At 34.2% G+C, this 23,324-nt stretch overlaps 1 protein-coding gene across 1 annotated transcript in view; it reads right to left on the bottom strand.

Annotated features, from left to right (window-relative positions):
- LOC129222351 (uncharacterized) overlaps window positions 1–20,872 on the bottom strand; it is a 34,746-nt gene extending 13,874 nt beyond the window's left edge. Inside the window, exons 1-2 of the mRNA XM_054856845.1 lie at window positions 20,730–20,872; window positions 8,223–8,338 (exon numbers count right to left, since the gene is read on the bottom strand). The gene's annotated coding sequence lies outside the window, so the exon portion shown is untranslated. The remainder of the gene's footprint in view (window positions 1–8,222; window positions 8,339–20,729) is intronic.
- Between the last annotated feature and the right edge of the window lie 2,452 nt (window positions 20,873–23,324).

Below are 23,324 nucleotides of genomic sequence, written 5' to 3'. Positions count from 1 at the left end.
AAACGGAGTTGCTTGCGGCTTGTGGACATAGGAGCAGTGATGTTCCCATATGGTTATGCTATATATACGCCGTGTACTCTCAAACATTTTTAGACACATAGCGTAGATCCTCAAGCTTCAGAAAATTTCATATTATGACATATATTATGTATATGATAGCATACACATATTGTGCGTAATGTATTATTGTGAGTACACCCTCTGAAAAATTGATGGGAACATCACTGCATATGAGGCAGTGAGAAGCAAAGGGATATAGTGGACATTTTTAAGTTTTGAGTAAAACGCATTCAAAGATAAGGTCCTAGGTAGACTTTCATTGATTTTTTTTAATAATTCATGCTGTATAGCAGCATCTACCTGAACTACTTGCACTATCTCTTGCCCCAAAACAGAGGCGAGGTTCACCTACCATTTGTATTGGTTATCTTCAAATTTTTAATTTTTCCACTAACATCCCTTTGCTTCTCACTGCAGTGCCTCATGTGAGGAAAAACATAACTCAACGACTTTGAAATCTTGATAGATTGCAAGAGATCGGAGTCATACAGCAATTACGCGTAAAATTTGAACTCGCCGCATTCGTTGAATGTTCTACAGCTGCTGCTGTTTTTTTTTTTTTCTTTTTTCTTTTCTAAAGACTTAACTATCAATTAAAAACTATTAACGTGCATCTTGTAATCATAATCGATGTGTGAAATTTACATCAAATATTCACCTTAAACTAATTATGTATACTGTATTCAACATCGGATGCAATAGTGTAGTGTATACCCAGTTCGAACATGAAAGACACCTTTCATAAATTTTTCAGATGGACGTCCTACCACAGTCAGACGGTGAGGGCGCTTCGTACCTTCCATTTCTCGCTAAGCCTTTAAATGACGACTTTTCTTAAAAATTTCGGCAGAAAACTTTGCGTCTCCATAACAAGGATACGAAGTGGTAAATAAATTCTGCGTCAAAAAAAAAAAAAAAAAGTTTCACAATGCTCTTGCGATTGCTACCTATTTATTTATCTATTATTTTATTATCATAATTGGTGTGGTTTCTTTCAGAACTCAATCGTACTCCACATTTCAATAAGAACGCGATATTCGTCAGATGCCAAAAGTAAAGCCTCAACATTTATATTACCTACTAGCAAATGTACCCGGCGTTGCCTGGGTCAGTAATAATTGTAAGAAACAATCGCTATTTTCTTTCGTTTTCTGTTTTAACTGAAAGAACTCAAAACACAGCCGTTTTGACGTGATTAAAAATCGAGCTTCTTCCTTACCCATAAAAGTAAAATAGCAATAAGTGTAAAGAACCAACGAATATTCATTTAGAAGCGAAAGCACGAATTTAAGCATATTAAAATTTTGAAGAATTTCCAAAATATGAACTAACAAAAACAAAGATCACTAAAAAAACCGTGTGCGTGCTTCATTTAATTAAATAATACACACACACACACAAAAGAAAAAAAAAGCTCTATACTATAAGCTTTAACTCTGAACTAAAGCTCTCCTACAATCAGGGTGCGAAAAGTAGAGTTTCCAAATGTTTAAGTAACTTTAAACTCATGTTTACTCCGGAGAAGCCTTGATTCAAAATTTTCATTATGATTACTTTTAATATTGCTGTTGTTAGGCAACGAATTTTTGTAACAGTGGGTTTTATGTTTAATCACATAGAGTAAATTACATAGAGAGGCCCTGCTATACTAAGAAATTGAAGCCGGAAGTTGCACCGCTCTATCCAAACATCCTCAGCTTCTTGCTAAGTATTTTATGATACATCTTGATTCCAAACATTCCATTACTGAATCTCAATTGGTTGTTAATTTAAACTTAGATATTGTTGCAAGTTTATGGAGCACGTTTTTGAAATTGCATTAATACATGAATTAAAATTCAAACCAATCCGCCAGCTACTTTATACGGTCTCTTTGCGAGATTGGTGAAAACTATACTCGCGAAGTGATCACGTTATCATAACCCCGCTAATCATTGCACCACTGTACCCCACAATTCCGGCTTCAATTTCATCTCCTTCTTACCATAGACGGGGCCTCTCTATGTATATTTCTTTACTCTATATATGGTGATGTAACTATGTATGGTGAAAAAATGTTTAAAATCCCTCCAGTAGTTTTGACGTTTACCCCGGACATCCGGACAGAGCTTAGACCTTTATGTATAAAGATAAGGATGCAACTCCTAAGAAAGCTATAAATATCATGCTTGCTCCAGAGAAGCCTTGATTCAAAATTTACATTGTGATTACTTTTAACATTCCTGTTGTTAGGCAACGAATTTTCCCAACAATGGATTTTATATTTAATCATTCAATGGGGAAATTACATGAAATTTGCTGTTTTCCACCATAACTTTTGAAATCTAAGTTTTTAAGGAACAAATTATAGCCTAAGTTGTTCCCCGATTATGTAGCTATCTATGGTGAAAAAATGGTTGAAATCCCTCCAGTAGTTTTGACGTTTACCCCGGACATCCGGACAGAGCTTAGACCTTTATGTATAAAGATTAGAGGACCCGACAGACGTTGTTCTGTTCAAACTTTGTAAATTCAAATTTAAAAAATGTCAATAAATTATCAGGTGTTTGAACCGTTCTGTTGAAAAAAATAAGTAAAAAAAAATGTTTTAAGCTGCTATTGTGTCAGAATGCATATATTTATTACAACTTGATTTGTCTAATGCCCACTGAGCTGTTGTTTTATTAACTATTTTTTCTCCCATATTTGACGTTTTGTTCCTTCAGCCATACTCAAAGAATAAAAATCGTCCTCAGATATTAATTATAAAAAACCAACTGCCCATCTAGAACAAACAGGAAATCCTACTGCAACATCCCCCATATGAAAAAGATTAAAACAATCGAAAGGATATCATTTTAAAAAGTGATAAATGCAAAAGCAGTTCTCTGAATAAGCGAAAATCACTCATCCCTCCCCCTCCCGATGTAAAAAAAAAAGCACGTTCTTCAACTAAAATGATTGAAAACTCTTTAAAAACGAAAAACAATTCTTTGCAATTTGAAATATTTCGCCAAATAAACTAAAAATACAATGAATTACATTAACATTAGCTTTAAAATGTGAACAAATGATCACGCAACTCTATTGTTTATAGCTAAAGTCGCCAAGCCACTACGTTACTGTAATCCAGCCGATCAGTGAGCGAGGCCAAATCCAACCGATTAGCGGTCCGATCTTTTGAACGAAAACTTTGGAACTACTTTGATATACCCCCCCCCCCCCCAATCGGAAATTTGGCGACTTTTTTTTCTCGCCAAGCAAAATTCTGTCGACCTACCCGACGAAAATGAAGAACAACTATCAATTTTCCGACTCAATTCCCTGAAATTTTTCAACAACACTATATACAGTAGGAATATTGAAAGCTGAAAGATAAAATTAATTAATAGAAAAAAATATATAATTGGAAAATACAACCACATTTGCAGCAAAATACAGCAAGACAGAAATCTGCTTGATCACTTCACATAGAAATGGCGAATGAATGAAATGGTGCTAAAACATATATGAAATCCAAAAATTGTTGCCACAAAACTTTTTTAAAAAAACTTTAAAAAATGGTACAAAATATTAGAAAATACTAAATTTGGCAACAGCTAAAATCTAAAAGCTGAAAAAAACCTAAATTGGCAACACCAAAATAAGAAACAGCAACCCTAAAAAGTCCGTAGGGAGTTCCAGATTTGGCGCGTAATTTTTTTTTTGGGGGGGGGGGGCATATCAAAGTTATACCAAAATAAATATTAATCATTTGGGAGATATAACCATCCAATGTTTAAATTAATTAATTAACAAAAACGTCTCCGATTCGATCTATCGCGCTTCGAAACCATACTTGCCACAACTTAATTACACACAAAAAATTTCATCAAAATCTGTCCAGCCGTTTAAAAGCCTTATGGTGACAAACGTCCGCATAGAAGATTTTTTATATATTAAGACTAGCGGTACCCGCACGGCTTTGTCCGTAGTAGAAAATTAAAATGTCTTTTGGTTCGCCTGTATATTTACAAAAGATGTATGGTGAATTTCTCGCCAATTGACTTGCTCATGTTACGGTTCCCCGTTATGATAACTTGGTAACTTACTCGTCCATATTATGATAATTTTGCTTGGGAAAATGTTCTTAAAATTGTAATAGAAGAAGAACAAAATCGAATTTTCGAAAAATCGCTTCGAGGCGCACACCCCCATACTACAGACTAACTTTGTGTCAGATTTGAGGAAAATCTGCTGAACGGTCTAGGCGCTATGCGCGTCACAGAGATCCAGACATCCTCCAGACATAGAGACTTTCTGCTTTATTATTAGTAAAGAAGAAAAGTATAACTGTAAAAGTATACATACCATTTCGAATCATTTATTTTACATATCTATAAGCTGGTTTGACAACTATCTGTCTACAAATATGTATACTAAACTAATATGTTGAGTTTGCACGGGACTGCACGCTGCAGAGTCTCGCAGCACCTTACTCAGACTTTCCATTACGTTTTGAATTCTTATCTGACGATTTTGAAACTTCTTGTTGACCCTTGTTCTTCAAAAACAAGGAAAAGTGTAAAGAGATAAAACTTCTGCGATTGTTGGTAGAAGCGTGAGTAAGGCAATTAAAAGCAAGCAACTAGAAGCAAGGTACTCATGAGGACAATGCCACGATAACAGAGGTATCAATTTTTGCTCATAACACCCTGCGAAAACTCCAAATACAGTAAACTCCCGATTATCGGCGGTCGGATTATCCGCGGGTCTTTTCACATTTTTTTTACTTCAACGGTGGTGACTTATGATTATATTATTGTTTAAATTTAGCTTTTACATATATTTTTTACTGTCAGTGTTATTCTTTTTAGCTATAACTTAAATACATGTGCGACTTTTATTCCTCTTTTTAGCTATTGTATACACCAGTATCGTTTTTTAACTATAATTCGGATTATCCGCGGTTTCTCTTATCCGTGGTTACCGTGCCACCTAATCCGCGGATAATCGAGAGTTTACTGTATGCTGGATTTAGATCTTTGTTTCACTGCGCGAACTTCATTGAGAACATGAGATGACATTATTCAAACGCTAAGAGTTTTAGAAATACTACACACCGTCCCTTAAATGGAGGTGTCCCTTGTTCGGAGGCATATGAATTGATGCATGCTGCGTACTTAATGTAATATAACATAACCAAAGGCTATTAACATTTAAGATTAAACATTGAAAATGTGTTATATAAGCTAAATAAAATTCAGAGTTATTTTAAGTGAAAAAAATATTTTAAAAATTTAATCAAAAATTTAGTCGAATCTGTTAGTACTTTACAGAAATAATTTTGAAGTATTGTTAGTTTCATGGATTGTGCTTTATCTTAATATATAAAAATATAGTGCCGACGTTTGTCACCATAAGGCTTTTAAACGGCTGGACCGATTTTGATCAATTTTTTTGTGTGTAATTAAATTGTGGCAAACATGGTTTCGAAGCGCGATGGATCGAATCGGAAACGTTTTTGCTAATTAATTAATTAATTAAAACATTGCATGGTTATATCTCCCAAATGATTAATATTTATTTTAACCTATTGTTGAGCAAGAATTGAAATAAATATTTAACCCGTTGCCAAAGGACAATAACGAAGCCAGCTCTGCATTTTGTAATGAAATTTCCTACTGTGATATATGTCAATTGAAAGTAGATAAAACGTAGAGAGAGAGAGTGAAGCCTTCATTTCTTTCTCTCTCTTGAAAGCAACGATTTTAGGTCCCGTGATATATTTTAAAGTAAAGTACTGGAATGTTCACGCAAAACGTGTGTTCTATCGTCGTAGTTGAACATGTGACCGGATCGGTGCTTTAGGTTTTCCTAACCAAATGATCAGAAAGTACTGTACCTAGCAACATTTCTTTCTCGGCTCAAATCCATCTGAGTTTTGGCACCAATGTCAAGAAGATTTTAAGGATTATCTAACTAATCAATACATTATAAAAGGAAAAGATGATGGAATTTAAAGACGAAACAAATTTTATTTCATCCAGATAAATTGCAACAGGGTAGTTCTGTACACAAAATATTAGAGCAGTGAAAGATCTTAATCTTTGGTGGAAAGAGCAAATTAGGCAATACATGAAGTTTAAAAAGTTTTCGTTCAAAAGATCGGACCGCTAATCGGTCAGAGTTGGCTTCGCTCACTGATCGGCTGGATTACAGTAACGTGGTGGCTTCAACGATAGAATTGCGTGATCATTTGTTTATATTTTAAAGCTACTGTTAATATAATTTATTGTATTTTTTGTTTGTTTGGCGAGATATTTCAAATTTCAAAGATTTTTTTTTTTTTTCGTTTTTAAAGAGTGTTTAGTCACTTTAGTGGAAGAATGTTTGTTTTACATCGGAGGGGGGGGGGGGTGATTTTCGCTTTTTCAGAGAACAGATTTTACTTTTATCACTTTTTAAAACGATATCCTTTCGATTGTTTTTTTTTTTTATTTTTTCTTTTTCATATGGGCGATGTTGCAGCTGATTTCCCGTTTGTTCCAGATGGGTAGTTAGTTTTTACACTTAATATTCGAGGACGCTTTTTATCCTTTGAGTATGGCTGAAGGAACAAATCATCAAGTACGGGAGAAAAAATAATTAATAAAACTACTGCTCAGTGGGCATTAGATAAATCAAGTTGTAATAAAATGTACGCATTCTGACACCAAGCAGCTTAAAACATTTTCTTTTTACTTATTTTTTTCAACAAAACGGTTCAAACACTTGATAGTTGATTCAAATTTTTTAACTTTTCAATTTACAAAGTTTGAACAGAATAACGTCTGTCGGGTCATTTAGTGTAGTATAATTTACAGTGCAATGCAATGCAAATAACAGTGATCACGTTTCAAGTTTGCCGAGGGCAAAAAGTATCAATGTAAATTTCAACAATAATTTTAAAACACATATTTGCTGCTTTGCATGTCAATGTAAAGACAAATTTTTACCAGTTAATTTAAAAAAAAAAAAGAACTTTTAGTTTTCAACAAAATCAACTCGTGTGGATTTATTTTCTCTCCTTTTATACTTTGATCACTGCAATATATTCTCTGTGACTGTTCCTTATAATATAGTGTCCCTAATTCAGAGGTGTTCCTTAAGGGAGGTTCTACTGTGTACACACACACACACACACACACACACACACACACACATATATATATATATATTCACACAAACAGTCAAAATACAAATGAAAAAGCAAATGAAAAAAGCGAGAACATCAAAATGGAAAATGAAAAAGGTGAACCCAGGACCAACACTTTCTCAAGGGGGGGATTGGTCCTAAAGTTCACAAGGCCCTTTCTGTCTAGCAAGAGGGAAGGTCCCAATAACTTGCTACCCTCCCCGAGAGCCTTAGAAGAGAAAGGAATCAGAGAACATACCTTAAGATCTATAGGTATGTTCTCAATATACTCAAACATACCTTAATATCCTAAGGTATGTTCTCTGATTCCTTTCTCTTCTAAGGCTCTCGGGTAGGGTAGCAAGCTATTGGGACCTTTCCTCTTGCTAGACAGAAAGGGCCTTGTGAACTTTAGGACCAATCCCCCCCTTGCGGAAGTGTTGGTCCTGGGTTCACCCTTTTCATTTTCCATTTTGATGTTCTCGCTTTTTTCATTTGCATTTTGACTGTTTGTGTGAATATGTTTGTACTGTTTTTGTTTCTAGCAGCTTTGCGCTGGCATTACGGTACACTTTTGTATTTATTCTTTCAGTTTTTTAATGTTGTTGATTTTTTCAATTTCTTTGAATTTCTATTTTAAAATTGTCTTAAAGTGTATCTCTTGTTTTATATATATATATATATATATATATATAATCATTATTATTAATACAATATTATCTACAAAAAATATCATTTTATTTTATTGTGTAATATAGAAGTAGAGTCCATGTTCTTCTAGTTTGCCTCCGTTTCGCCGACAATCTAAATTTCCACCCCCTCTAAGTATTTCAAAAAGTAAGATTGAAAAGGGAAAACGGGAGGGAGGGGACAGGGACACCGTTCGTTTTTAAGTTCATGCAATAAAACAAATATTTAACATAGTCTTTGTAGAGTGTTTTGCAAAACATTTGATAAAATGGAACCGTCCATTATCAAACCGGGCTTGGAGGTGTATAGAGAAAATTAAGCATTGTAACATACTTACAGTCTTAAGAATCTTCTAGCACTACTGGCAACAAATCAGGCTTGAACAATAATCATGTAACAAAGGTGAAGATCATATGTATGTGCATACAGTTTTTCACAACATTCATATTCTCTCTGCAAGAAAGAAGAGGAAAAAATAAACATTTAATTGTGAAGCAAACGACCAGAAATGCAGGAATACCATTACATTTTCAACAATCGGCAACTTGACAAAGAACCCCGAGAACAGGGGTGGGAATTGTTTGACCACATTCATGTCATTCGAAATGTTTCCTCTTTGGCAAATGAAACATTAATTTTTGCAACTGCTTAAGACTTATTTCTGTTGCGTGCAGTTTATAAGCATATGCATTATTTAACGGTCGATTTTAAGAACAAAACTCTTCTCCATCTTGTTCACCTTGGCCAAATTTGATTTTACCCCCAACTTTGGAAGCTAAAATTAATTAGCAACCGATTTAAAAAACTACGATTATTTTTATCTTGCCAATGGTATATAGGGTGACGAAAAAGCGAGTTGTAAAATTTCAACTGGCTACCGTTAGATGTCTCTGAGTTATTGTATGTGTCCCAATTGCTATTTATTATTCATTTAGTCAAGGGAACGGTGATTTAGCACTTTATAACTCCCACCCCCCACCCCCTCATATAAACACCATGTGATTTTCCCCCCGTAGGGATCTGAAAAATTAGATCACTGCAAGATTTGCTTCTGATGTGACTACGTACTACGGGGTGCGACATCGATGTCGATGTTTTGGAAACATCGATATTTTTGTCAAAATATCAATGTTTTACTTTCGATGTTTTTGGACCATCGATGTTTTGATTCGATGTTGATGTTTTTGCATTTTAATTGAAAATTATCATAAAATTTGCTCCAATTTTCTCGCTTGGTAATTAAGTTTACTTATGGAGTTGCCAAAAAAATAATAATAATAATAATTTTTTTTGCACTTACTTTATAAGATCAATTTTTCGGTATAGAGGATGAATTTTGGGAAGATCACTACAAGATTTTAGAAGATTAACGAGAGAGTGAGGAAAAAGTCAAAGCTATTGGAATAACTTGACACTGGTAGTCTGGTGCCAGAACTTGCAGTCTATTTCAAGGCTTCAGTTCTTAAACTAAAGAAAAATTCTATACGTTACTACGGTGAAAATTATAACTTTAAAAATTCAGAACTGGTAAAAGTTGCTCTAAAGTATTTGATAGTGATGGCAACTTCTGTTCCATCGGAAAGAGATGTTTGACTCGTTGGATAGTCTGCGAAAAGAGAAATGCGCTTCTGGGAAACAAAGTAAACAAACTTCTTTTTCTCCAAACTGTCAACATCAATATTCGGGGTTACTTATCGATTTCCCCCAACAAGTCGTCCCTCTATTACTTACAATTTGTGTTTAATTATTAACTAACAGTACAACACATATTTCTTACTCTTAAAAATAATTGTTAGAATTAATTCTGATTTTTTGAAAACAATTATCACAAGTTTTTCTCATCATTCAACTGACGCACAGTGGAGTATTTGACTGAAAATCCTGGCCAAAAGTCCAAAATTAAAAATTTACCCAATTTTTATGAAAATTTATTCTATGATAGTTGACTAACTGGTGCGTCGATCGGCACCTGTTTTGGAAACCTGAGTCACGTACAATTGCTCATAGCCTCTGTAAAAGATGAGATTTCTATAAGAATTTTCGCTTTTTTGTTACTTTTCAGCTTAATTATTACGTTTCAATGTATATTTTTTTGTGGCTTTATAAATGAATGGAATTGACACAAATCAATTCTACGGGATAAAGAAATGTCAGGGCTTTGTGCTAATTATAAATTAAAGTAAATATTTTTATTTTCTTTTTGTAAAAAAAAAATAAAGAAAACTTGGTATGGAAGATTTTTAAAGGCGTTTTGCCTTAATTTATAACTATAGAAAGCTTTTTAAATGGGTGTCGGGCTCGGTCGGGCTGTTTTGAAAGTTGCATCGTATTTGCAAAGTCTCTAGTGTTAATTTCTGCAAAAAAATCTTCCGCCTACAACTGCCCTTTTTTTTAATGAATTTTTTTAAAAAAAGTGCATAATCCGATCGCTTTGTGTTAAGTCATGATTTTAAACTGAATTTAACTGCAAAGATTTAATAAATTTGTAAAAAGTTAGCAAAAGTACTACTGAATGAAAAAATGAACATATTTAATCGCACAAACATCTATAAAATTTCAGACACGAGTTTCAGGATTACGAGAAACCGCTTCATGAATGTATAAAAGTGTAAGCTATGGAATGAGAATCATCGAATTAATTTCGAAATGCTTACCTTTATGCTTTACCTATGTGCTAAAGTACTTCATTGCACCCCTAAAACATGTGTTTGCGTTTAATTATGTTAATTTTCTCATGTACATTAATGAGGTAATAAATTAAATTATTTTGTGATCTCGCAAAGAAAATTTTATCTTCCTTAAAATTGAGATAGATTTTAAATAAAATAAATAAGTATTTATAATCATTGTTGCAAATAATGTGCCGGTGGAAGGGGGGGGGTCTTTTCCCCCTTATACGTAGTATATTTGTAATTTTCTCCTAACGCTAGCGAGCCATCCAAATTTAAAACATTTACCTACTCATTGGGAAATTGAAGTTGTATTAAATTTAGTTCCAAGTTTTTGTTCACACAATTTTTAGCGGGACACATCACGCTATGTAAAACTAAGGATCGACTCAAGGTACGGGTTTATGTACAATATATAAAATTCATAAACAAAGATCTTTTGAATATCCATTTTCCAGTGTTTTTACAGTTATAACTTCCTAGTTCATTTTTCTTTTTCTATTTTTTTTAATTATTATTATAGAAAAAAGGTTCTTTGTAACCCCGAAACCCTTGTCTTCAATTCCTTTTGTGCATGATTAACTCAGGGTTTTAATGATTAAAACCGAACGAAAAGAATAAAATTGATTTTTTTTTTTGGTTTCAAATTAGTGTTTTGTACAGAACACTAGGATTTTTTAACCGTTTTTTATTTTTATTTATTTATTTTCCCTTAATTACATATCTTCGAGGAAAATGATGGGGAAAAACAGCCATATTGCACTAAACATGTTTACTTATCACTTGTTAAAGCGTTATTGGCAAGCAGCGAACTGCTGCATCCATTTCGGATCGAGTGAAAGTTATTGAAAATTTTTATTTCAAGTCATTGAAAAAAATATCATTATAAATCAGTGAAACAACATAACTTCACCGTTTTTGCTTTAAATAAAGGTAAGGTGTTCATATTATTTCCTTAAAAAGTTGCAAAGCCATAACCTTATTAGAATACCGGATGCAGGAATTTTAGTTCACATTGATTGAATAATTGAAAAAAGTCGAAAAAGTGACCTCCCTTTGTAAATTCCTAGAAATTCGGTTAATTACGTTAAAAATTCAAACAAATCATATTTTCGAAGAAAATTATTTTTCCTATCTTGTGATGCATTGTTTTTTTTTTTTTCTACGTTCACTGGGATCGTTTCTACGGTCGTAAACATGCAAAAGTCTAGACAGTGGATAAAACATTAAATTTCCTTATTACTATAACTAGTTTGCATTAATAGGTGCTTGTCTTATTATCAATTTTTGTCCTACCAATAATACCAAGATGTTGCGAAATTATTCCTATCAAATTATATTCATGATTTGAGGTTCAGTATTTTCAATATATTCGTCGGGTACGTATTCTTTTGTATTGCTTAAATTAGTGCAGTATATTCAAAAATGTATGTTATACATTGATAAAAAGATCGATGTTTTGAAACATCGATGTTTAGAAACATCCATCTTTTTTGATCGATGTATCAATACCATTGATGTTTTAAAACATCGTTGTTTAGAAACATCCATGTTTTTTGATCGATGTATCAATACCATCGATGTTTTAATTTCTAACATCGATGTTTTAAAACATCAATGTTTGGAAAAATCCATGTTTTTTGATCGATGTATCAATACCATCGATGTTTAAATATCTAACATCGATGTTTTAAAACATCGATGTTTGGAAGCATCCATGTTTTTTGATCGATGTTTTAATTTCTAACATCGATGTTTTGAAACATTGATGTCGCACCTCTACTGTGTACATTCTACAATGTGTTTGGAAGGAGTTTGTGTACAAATGTGTGTGACATCATTCAGTCATCAGGAGGAGAGCACATTGAAACTAACAGGAAATAACGTTCTGTAGCACAAATATACAGATTACTGCATGTACGTGCTTCGGGATTTTAAGAAACCCCTTTTTCAATGCAAATTAGAGAAGTTTTAGATGCAAAGACATCCAATCCAGTAAAAGCAACGAGAATGCACAGCAAACAGCTCTAAAAGCAAAATACCCCAATTAAGAAAACGAACAAGACAAAATGGAACTCAGAGTCGAAATTTATTGCAAGATTCCCTTCGAGAAAAAAATTAGAACTAAATTTCATGTTAGAAAACATCTTGCAACGAATTAAATTGTTTTATTTAGCGAAAAGCAGAATAAACATAATCCAGGAAAACAGAAAAGAGTTGGAAAAACAACAAAAAAAAAAAAAAAAATGCAAAACGTGTATGAAGTAAAACAACAAATAGAAGCACTAAGAGGGATAAAAAGTAATTTTGAAAGACAAAGCAATCAGCACCTACAACGCAAAAATCACAGGAGTTAAAAGCAGAGGATGAAAAAAAAAAGACTACCAATTATTATATGAATGCCTTACTGCAAAAAAATATAGAACTGCTTAGAGATTGTCAGAGCGGCCACTCTTCATACAAACTCAAATTCCCTGAGATATCTTAAACGGGCCCCAGGGCCGTATCCAGAGGGACGGAGGGTCCGACGGGCCCGAGCCCCTCCCCCAAACCCAAAAAGTTTTGCAACGTAAAATCAAAGAACATTTTTTTTTTCTTCTTACTTTCTAATGTCAGAAAAGGAAAATAACAAAGTTTTTATCTTAATTTTGTAACTATTAAACGAGTGAACTATATGAAGAAACGCAGAAAAAGCAATTCTAGTTCTCATTAGCTGCAAAGCATACTTGAAATTGAGACACATATCTGGACTACCTGCTTTCTTTTCCAATTCAATTCAGGGCCAAGACAAGCCCCTTGTCAGTTTGGTACTTGCCCCCCCCCCTCCCCCCCAAAAGGAAGTCTTATAAAACTTAAACTACACCGATTTCGAGCCGGAGACTCTCGAAGGGCCGGGGGCACCTAGTTTCCGATTAGGCTAGTATCTGGTTACCAAGACGTGCCAAATTCAGCTCCTTGATACATTCTGCGTAACAAATGCAAAAATCCTGATTCTCGCGTTTTTGTAGCGTATTTTTCAAGATAATTTTTTGTGACTGATATGTTTCATGTCTTGCTATTTACTTAATACCGAATTCAGTATTATGGAAGTTCTTTTGTCAACGCTTGTTTTTATCTTACTTCTACTGCATAATGTTAATATCTTAACATGAGAAAAAATATAACACTTACTCTACTCTATTTCATTTTCTGCACTACTTGTGATTGAAAAACAAAATGTTTGTTTTGAGAAATATTTCGTTACATGTATTTGTAACTTAAACTAGGTGTGTCTTACAGAGTTACAGTCATTTTGTAAGACTACTATCAAAATCGGGAAAATGCAATGAAGTGTTTTAAATAATTTCGACTGTTCTAGAGTCTTCGAAAATTATTTAGGTTTCTGAAATTCCTTGAAAAGTACTTCAATTTTGTCTCTTATCAAGAAAATAAAATATGAACTTTCCCAATGGCCACAATATTATTCTTTCGTTACTTATTTTTTGAATGTCTACACCATTTCTTGTAAGCCATTTTGTACAATTCTTACTATAGGGCAGCGTTTCTTAAATTGTGTTCCGCGGAGCTCTGTCATCAGGGGTTCCATGAGATTTGTATATTTTCTTTTCACACCTTTCAAATTTGTCACTTAAAAAATCGACAAAAGCAACGCCTTTTCAAAAATACATTTACTCTCCCTTTCGAAGCTTTTTACCCATCTGGAATAGCAACTATGCAAGCAATTTTTATTTCTCGCCTAAAATAACGCGAATTTTCGACTATCAAAAATGGTGCCTTTAAGGTTTTAACTTCGAAATGTTTTCCAGATCAATCCCAAAACGCCTATTTTTCACCTAATGTCTCCGAAGATAACATCAAATTGGGTTTTAAAGTCTTTAATTTTGAAAACGTTTCGGAAGAAGCTATTAATTCCCTAATATCGCCAAAAATAGTTTAAAAATGGCTTCAATGTTGAACAAATTTCGGGAAAGCACCCTCAATCCCTCTTCTACAACATTACCAAATACTGCCGTAAATTGCGATTGTTGCATTAATTTCAAATATTTTGCCACTCTTCCCGTATCTACGGCAAGGCCGTGGTAGCCTGATCGGTAAGGCATCGGACTTGTGACTGGAGTACCCCGGGTTCGACCTAGCCGGTTGAAGATCCACCTTCTTCATTAATGGTGACTGGGGGACATTAAATATGCTCGTGGTCACAAAGTCCTCCAAGTGAAAAGATACCTCTGGGGGTGCTGGACCATTGATTGCTCGGTTACTGGTCTCATTTCAAAAAATCAGAGCTGTCTCAAGGGTTCCGTCCAACTGTTTAAGTCACAAATAGTAGCAGGTACGGGGGACTCTGGAGTGAAAAGTGATAAATATCTTTGGCAGCACTTGAAAGGACAATTTAAGTATTTAACGAGTGATGACCAATTTAAGGAGCAGTACTGATCACTATGGTCTAAATGGTTTAGTTCTGTCTAAGGCCCTTACATATACAGCGACGTTAGTTCTAGAACACACAGTGACATCAAAAACTCTGATTTGTAAATAAATAAAAAAATAGGATATATTTTAAAGTTTTTAATTTTAAGGTTTAAAAACTTTTTCTTACATAAATTTAAGTGAATTATTAACAATTAACACTTTTGTAGGTAAATAAAATCAGTATTTCTTTTCTTAATTAAGAAGATATTTTAATCATATAACTCATGCATAAATTCTGAGGTTATTTATCCCTTTTAAAAATTCTGAGTATTTCTCAGAATCACAAATAGTAGTGTACTGGTATTTTAGAATAAGAAATAATAATTAGCAATCATCAATAATTAAAATAATCTATTATGTGTATTTAATTCATGACAAATAGTTGATGTGATAGCCTCTTTGAGGTAAGAATCTGGGCATTCTCCGAAACAGAATACTGGCTACGCCACTGCAAACTATTGAAGCACCAGGGGTTCCACGAAAAAAAGTGAGCATTCAAAAGGGTTCCACTAATCGAAGCAATTAAGAAACGCTGCTATAGGGCATTTGATGCAAAGGGGGGCAGGTGGATGATGGGGGAAATGATAAAAAACAAACTACACTAAAAGCCGATATGAGCAAGTAACGATGTGCTTCTTTTTTCTCCTCCCTCGTTTTTCCTATTTGTCGATTAATGTCAACAATCTGTCGAACAAGCAAATTTCCATTTTGATTAATCTTGATTTGCAAAAGAATGTATAATTTTTAAAAGGTTTTTTTGTTTGCCTATTTTTCTTCAGATTTTTGTGGCCTCAATTACCCCCATATAAGGCTTCAAAATACAGATTTTTATATCCATTCTTCAAAAAACGGGACAAAAACATGAGAGCTGTATCAGTTAAAAAAAAAAACACTTACTGGAGGAGGGGGCTGTGTGTGCGTGTGTGTGTGTATTAAGGAAATGTGCGAATCCGGGTCCCTCCCGAAAAAAAATCCTGGATACGGCCTTGACGGGCCCTGCAAGAAAGAGCATTAAGTTTAGACTGAAAATCAACAATTAATGCGGGAATTTTATTTTCGCATTTGTAACCTATATCACACTACTATCATAAGCAAACGATGTTTTAAGTCTTTGAATGTAAACATTAGTGTCTCTATAGTTGTGCGAGGTATAGAAATTTCAACTTATTTAAAAACATCCATTGACGTAGAATTACGTACAGTACGGATCGTGTTCACAGCGACTGAAATTCATTCCGAAATCCTGGATATCAGATTCATGACATACAGAAAAAATAAAGATCGGTGACAATTAATTCGAGCACAGCTAACAATGTCGTGCGCTCTAGAATGAATAACACTTCGCTTCTTTCAGAGATGCGATCTGCTTTGATGCAGAAGTGTCCTTCAAAATCTCGCAATAATGAAACGAGAACCCGACCCGATCGAATGAGCTCAAAACAGAACTAATCTTTGAGAGATAGTCCAAAATAAAAAGTTGTTTACGAACTTTTTTTCCTTACACTTATTTGCGGAAGTACTTTTCAATGCGGTTCAGAAAATGGGTTCATTGCCATTGAGATTTTCGTTATACAGAAGCATTCGACTTATATTAGGAAATGCACTTCATTCCACCGTCACGTGCGGGACAAAAAGACTTAAATTTCATTAATATTTTGTCGTATCTCATCATATTGTAATTAAACAGAGGTAAGCAAATTTTTTATTCTTTACAACTGATACAAAGACACTCCTGACACAGTTATATTTTTATTAAACAATTTTATTGTTTAAGATTTAATTTATTTGCATGCGTCACGTGCGGGATATCCAAAGTCATCCTCTTGTAACTTGCTGTTGAATAGGTTAATATTTCTGATCTTTTTATGTTTCGTCAAAATAAATTGTAGATTTTGAGAGCAAAGTTTCCCGTGTAAAGGAAACATATCTCATTTGTTGAGAAACAACTGTTTAAACCATTGAAAAAAATAATGTCTTGAGCCATTCCCGAAAAAGTAGTCACTTTTCCCGACTACTTTTCCCGACTAAAAGTCCCGCACGTAACGGTTCATATATTTCATTAAAAAATAATCATTTAAAAAAGTAATGACGAAATCTTTTGCTTGAGGTATCCCACATTCGTTCGTAATGTGTTAAGCAATAAAATCTTTATCATTACCCTCTTAAATTATTATTTTTAATGAAATATATGAGGAGTCACGCGCGGGACAAATTACCATTTTCCATGGAATGGCCTTTTAGCGTCCTTTCATCCGCATAAATGAACTTCTTGAATTCTTTGAACAAAAACAAAGGGTTAATAAATATTTCAAAATAAATGATTGTATGAATTTGTTCTATTAATATATCACAATATGTCGGCGAGACATTTAATCTGATAATTTACAATTACTCAAATAATTTATATCGTTCACCGGGTCACAACAAATTTGGAGCCATATACTCTGAAATTGGTTTCTGAAAAACAGATGCATTAAAAAAAAAAAAGGAAACATAGTAATTTATAACAACAATTACTGGTTTGTAATTTTCTTTCCCTTTCCATATTTTCCCACTTTTCTACGGAAGTTCTTAAATGTTTTAAAATTTTACATGTGTTCTGGCCATCGAGAATAATAATTTTAATATGAGGTGCGGCTCTCAGGTAGAAAAAAGTTGGGCACACTGATTAAGAATATAAAATCTAACCAGTCAACATAACATGATAAATTGTTGCTTATAGTTTTGCTTTAGAGAAAATAATCAATCAAAAATTGTACTACGTAAAACCTTTCTGTTCCTCCTCTCCAATATTACTCTATTTAATTTATTTTTTGAGAAATGCCTCGATTGTCACAGGTGAGTTTTATCATTTCCGGTTAACTAATTATTTAGCCAATTATTTCTTTAATAAAGCATCATTTTCCTATTCTTTCATTAGTTGCTCGAAGTAATTATGTCTATTCATTGATAGTTCTTCATTGGTGAAGGTGGTCAGGGGCTCCCCAATGGGAGGTCACAAGCGGTCACTGTGACCATCAAGGCACCCTAAATTTTTGTTACTCGGCAGATTTTGTTTGACAATTCGGGAAACTTGAAAGCATGCAGTTATGATTATTTTAAATGATGCCTAATTAGTTGCATAGGTATGATCACATGCTCGTATTTAGTCATTCGGTACAATTCTTAGCTTCATTCGGTAATAAATAACTTCCCAATCCTAAATTTCAAGTTCTGGTCGCCCTAAAAGATAGTCGATTTGCAAATCGATGGAGAATCATTAAATTTACAAGTGACTATTATTTATTTATTGGAATTGCTAATAGAAAAATATACATTCCATTGAAATGTGTCCAGATTGTACGGGTATACTTGCTTTGTAAATTAAGGACTTTTCCAGTCCAAAGAGATGACTATGGTATTTTTCCATTGGCGTCCACGAAAATAAACAAGGATTATGGCATGTGACTTAAAATGTTTCTGGGTGTGTGTAGGGGGGGAGGGGCAGAGCCGTGTCCAAGAGGAGGGTTTTAGGGGTTGAACCCCTCCCATTGAAAAAAAAAAAGTATGTCAAATGAAGAAAACGATTGACTTAAATTTACTTTTATGTGAAAGCCTGGGTTTAACGTTCCCCCCGCCTCTTTCTCTTTGAAGTTTTTCTGTAATTTTAACACAGTAATTCTGTATTTTTCCCTCTCTAATTCAACTCAGTTGGACCTAAACGCTTGCATTTCTTTCTCTTATAACTTAAAAATTTTTGCATAACATTCAAATGTTATGTAATTTACAATTGTTAAAGCTTTGCAGACTGAAATAATAATCTGAAAAAACTGTGGTGGTAGAACCGTGCCAATACAAAGCATTAATATTGCTTATTGTAAGGAGGTAATGATGAATTTGGCATATGTTGCAGCTATGAAGATGTATTAGTGATTGTGTTTAGTAATGTAATTTGCATCTCTACAATAAGCTTGTTCTAAGCATAATTTCAGAGCATAAAATCTGATATGCATTCTCTTACATAAAAAGAATTCGTGGAGAGTTTTAAATATTGTTGCAATAAACCGCATAGTTAACAGATTTAATTAAAAAGAAACAAACAAGGTTTGATAAAAGTGAACCTGTAAAATGAAGGAATACTTTGGTCACTTGAGCAGCCAGAATTATTCTTCTAGGGGGAGAGGGGGGGGGGTACAGCAGTACTTACAGGTGCATAAATGCCATACTGGGATCGACAATTTGTAGTAAAACTAAAGGTTGTGAGGGATTGAATCCCCTCCCTTTATGAAAATCTGGACACGGGCCTGGGGAGGGGGCAGGATATTTTTTTTTTATTTAAAAAACAACAAAGCGAATTTATATTTATGCACACATAAACATCTCATTTATCAAACCAAAAGAAAGCAAATACTTCTCTTGCCTCCCCCTCAAATGATGGGCCAGCAAGCAGGAGAATTTTTCCTGCACTATTCAAGAATTTTTGCTCGTCACTTAGCAGTTAATGAGTTTGATAAATTAATTCGAAAAGAATAATTTATTAACTAAGATTCCCCCCCCCCCCTTTAAAAATCTAGTAGGTGCTGATGAAAAGAAACAACTCATTAAAAATGTTATTTGATTAAAGAGATGACAATAGATCTCAGTCCGGGGAACAATCTTCAGAGAAATTACTCATTAACTACTTCGAAGGTGTTAGGAATCCATATAAGATTTAACACGGAATTCCTTTCCCACTCCATCCCCCCCCCCCCTCCCGATATAACTTTGCGGAGTTCTGTTCATGATTTCCAAAGATTTGTTAACTACGGGCATGAGAGGATGCGAACCAGGCTATTCATTTATGGCAGGGGTGCCCATCCTCCCCAAGAGCAAAGGCACCCTTCCCCTAAATACCACTGAGCACCCCTCCCCCCTCCCCAAAAAAGAAGAAAAAAATACCCTTCAAAACACCCCCCCCCCCCCAACCAAAAAAAATCAATGGCGCAGTCTGGGCTATGACCCCCCCCCCCCCCCATCCCTTTAGGTGGGCACCTTGTTTGGGGATCAAATTCCGCCCAGTCCGGGCAAAGAAAATTAATATTTTTACATGGAGTGGGTATGATTTTTATTTCTTTTCCGATAAAATTATAATAGAGTGTATACTCCTCCCCCCCCCCCTTCCTCCGCTCCCCAAAAAATCGAATTGATGGGCCTGGTGCGAAATCTTCCTCTCTGAAAAGCAGCTTCTTCGGCAAATACTTTCACTAGTTTGAATTCAACATATATATATGTATATATATATATATATATATTTTATTTTATCCTCCTTCCCTCCCTCAACACTTTTTTGGTCCACTCTGCCTTCAACTATACATAAGATGGCTACAATGAAATAGACAGTAACTTCAAACTCAGAAATCAGTCCCGGAGCACAAAAAAATTAATTCGATCCTGACAGCAGACAGGCATTAATATTCATCTGTCAATGTCACCTTCGAAAGAACGCAAAAAAAAAAAAAAAAAAAAAAAAAAAGAAAGAAAGAAGAAAAAAAAAAAAAAGAAATATAAATAATGTCCGGTTATTTTGTTTACAAACACGGGGGAAGAGGGAGAAGGCTGTTATTGACGCGAGAAGACACATTCCTTGGAAACTATTATAATTATAATCATCATTATTATTACCATCAATGATGTATTAGTATATGGAGGTCAGAAAAAATAGCATAGTATAATAGAGAGTAACTTACTCGCTCAGTTTAGGCCAGGTAAATAAACGGAAGAGTGCGAATGGAACGTCTTTGCGGGTCGGATGTTTTGGTTGAAAAGAGAACCGCAGCCAGCTGGTGACCGAACGCCCTGACAACAAGCACGGGTCGAGGAAGCGACCAATCAGGGAGTAGCTGCGTCGTGATCGGCTGCCGAGCCATCCCCGTGCCAGAGTGAGCCTGGCAACAACGAGTATCATCCACTTCGTTGCATTGATTTCCGACGAAGCTCCCACTACTTCGGGTCTTGTGTTTCGACTAGCAAATATTTACAAATTTCATCGCGTAGAGTCACAATTTTAATGTTCGACGAAATTTTTAGCAGGAACGAGTATGATTTCTGTCCTCTGCATTGAAGCTGAACAATCGTAAAAACAAGACGTAAAATAATCCTCTCGGTATTAAGTAAACTCTCATTACAATGAAATATTCGTTATAACGAAAAATATCTTCAGGCCCGATTTAATTGCCATCAGGAGAGCATTAAAAAAGTCCCATTGTGACGAAATGATTGCCAGACAATTTTCTCTTTTCTTTATTTTATTTTATTTAATATTTTATATTATTTTGTTTATTGTTTTATTTTATTTTATTCATTTATTTATTTATTTGTCAAATAAGAGGTTTAATTGTGCATAAAAAATCTCATTTCAAGGTAAGATCTCAAATTAAAGGTAAAATCTCAAGCTATTTGTGTGTGTATTGTAAGAAAAAATCTAGGTCTTCGAAATTTAATTTGAAGAAAATCTACGGAAATGACTTCTTGAGAAAATCTCTAGTTGAACATGCTTATACTTTAAGAACATCTGCAGGATACAAATCTCGAGTTCTTTTCTTTATTTTTCCAGAGCATTCTGTTGAAAATCTAGAAATTTTTAGTTTGCAGTTTTTTTTCTAGAGAGAGATTTCTAAGATTTTTTCCAGCGGCATATGGCTTTCCAGAAATCAGGTACAGCGAAATAATATGCTACGGCGAACACGTTTGGGCTGCCCATAAATGATGTCACACACCCCTGACGATTTGACCCCCCTATGTTACAAAGTGTCTTAATTCACCATACCCGCACACCCTCCCCCTTGGTCACATGTCTTGCTCTTTTTCACAAGCATATTGCTTTTAAAAATACGTGATGCCACTCTTTTTGTTACCTTCTCCCTCCCTTTGTCACAATTTGACGAGCCCCCCAATTCCCTAAAAGGTGACATTATTTGTGGGCCGTCCCTTTAGTTATGCTATGTAACATATTCTTTAGGAACAATTACTGTCGATTTTTTTAACACGCTTTTATTAGCTTCACCTGTATGTATGTATGTATCTTGTAACGGAATCTTGCAGCTCAAATTTCGCCCACTTCCTGCGATCGGATTCTTTTGAAATTTGGCACGCGACCTCAGACCCGATGACAATGCAATATTCTATAATCAAATTAATTAATTAACTCTTTTAATTGTTAGTTTCCTCCAATTTTAATCAGTATTTTGGCATAAATCCAACAATGTAAAATAGGAAAATTTTTTAAAAATATATTAAAAAATGCTCGCAAAAATTATTTAAAAATATCTACAAAAATCTTTAATTTTTCTGTATCAGACAAAATTTGTTCCGATGTTCCAAGGTACTTAGAACATGAACTGTAATTGTTTTTAACTAATTTCATGCCAAAATTTAGGTGAGCCTTCAATTGGAAATTCATTGCTGATCAGACCATTGTTGAACAACACTTTTATTCAAATGCATCTCAAATTTTCAAAATAATATAAATATGATTTCCGCAAACATACATCATTGATTCACAGTAACTTCCCATCGGGGTGCCCTTGTCTTAATTTTAAGATATTACCTCGCACTCGTTTTATAAATAATTTCGTCACCTGATAATTCTCCAACATAAGACTAAAAAACAGAAAAATAAAATAATAGTTTAAAAAACTAAAAAAACACGCTTTCGTAGCAAAATGAACTAAAAAGTGAAAAATAATCTTTGGATGATAGTAGTTGACCAATCACTTAATTTTAATGTAATACAAAAAAGCCTGGGGGCTTCTTATCAGTTGTCTTGAATTTCTTCCATTTGTTGTCCAAGCAAAAATGTAAATAGACAGCACCCCACGCTTTTTTGTATTACATTAAAATTAAGTGATTGGTCAACTACTATCATCCAAAGATTATTTTTCACTTTTCAGTTCATTTTGCTACGAAAGCGTGTTTTTTAGCTTTTTAAACTATTGTTTTTTCATTTTCCTTTCCCTTTTTGAGGAGTTCCGTCCTGAAATAAACGAGCCTATTTTTCCGTATACCGACATCGACTTTCTGGTTTCTAATCAATATTCTCCTAATTAGACTGCAGGTGCAGATTATGCCAAAGCCAGACATACCTTTTTAGCATTTTAAGTTCATGTCTAGAAACAAAATATGCCTCCCTCATCTGATGAAATAGATTGGTAAAAAATTAATTAACGAACGAATAAGTAGCAACTTTTGAACAATGCAGCTAATAACAGGAGAGAACCAACGTTTCGTAACGCAAATATACAAGTAGATGCAAACACGAGTTTCGGTCTTTCAAGGAACTCTTC

Source organism: Uloborus diversus, chromosome 5, assembly GCF_026930045.1.
Source record: "Uloborus diversus isolate 005 chromosome 5, Udiv.v.3.1, whole genome shotgun sequence".
In the NCBI taxonomy this organism is placed as follows: Eukaryota; Metazoa; Arthropoda; class Arachnida; order Araneae; family Uloboridae; genus Uloborus; species Uloborus diversus.
The sequence above is the reverse complement of the archived record's forward strand: the minus strand, read 5'-3'. Positions and strand labels throughout refer to the sequence as shown.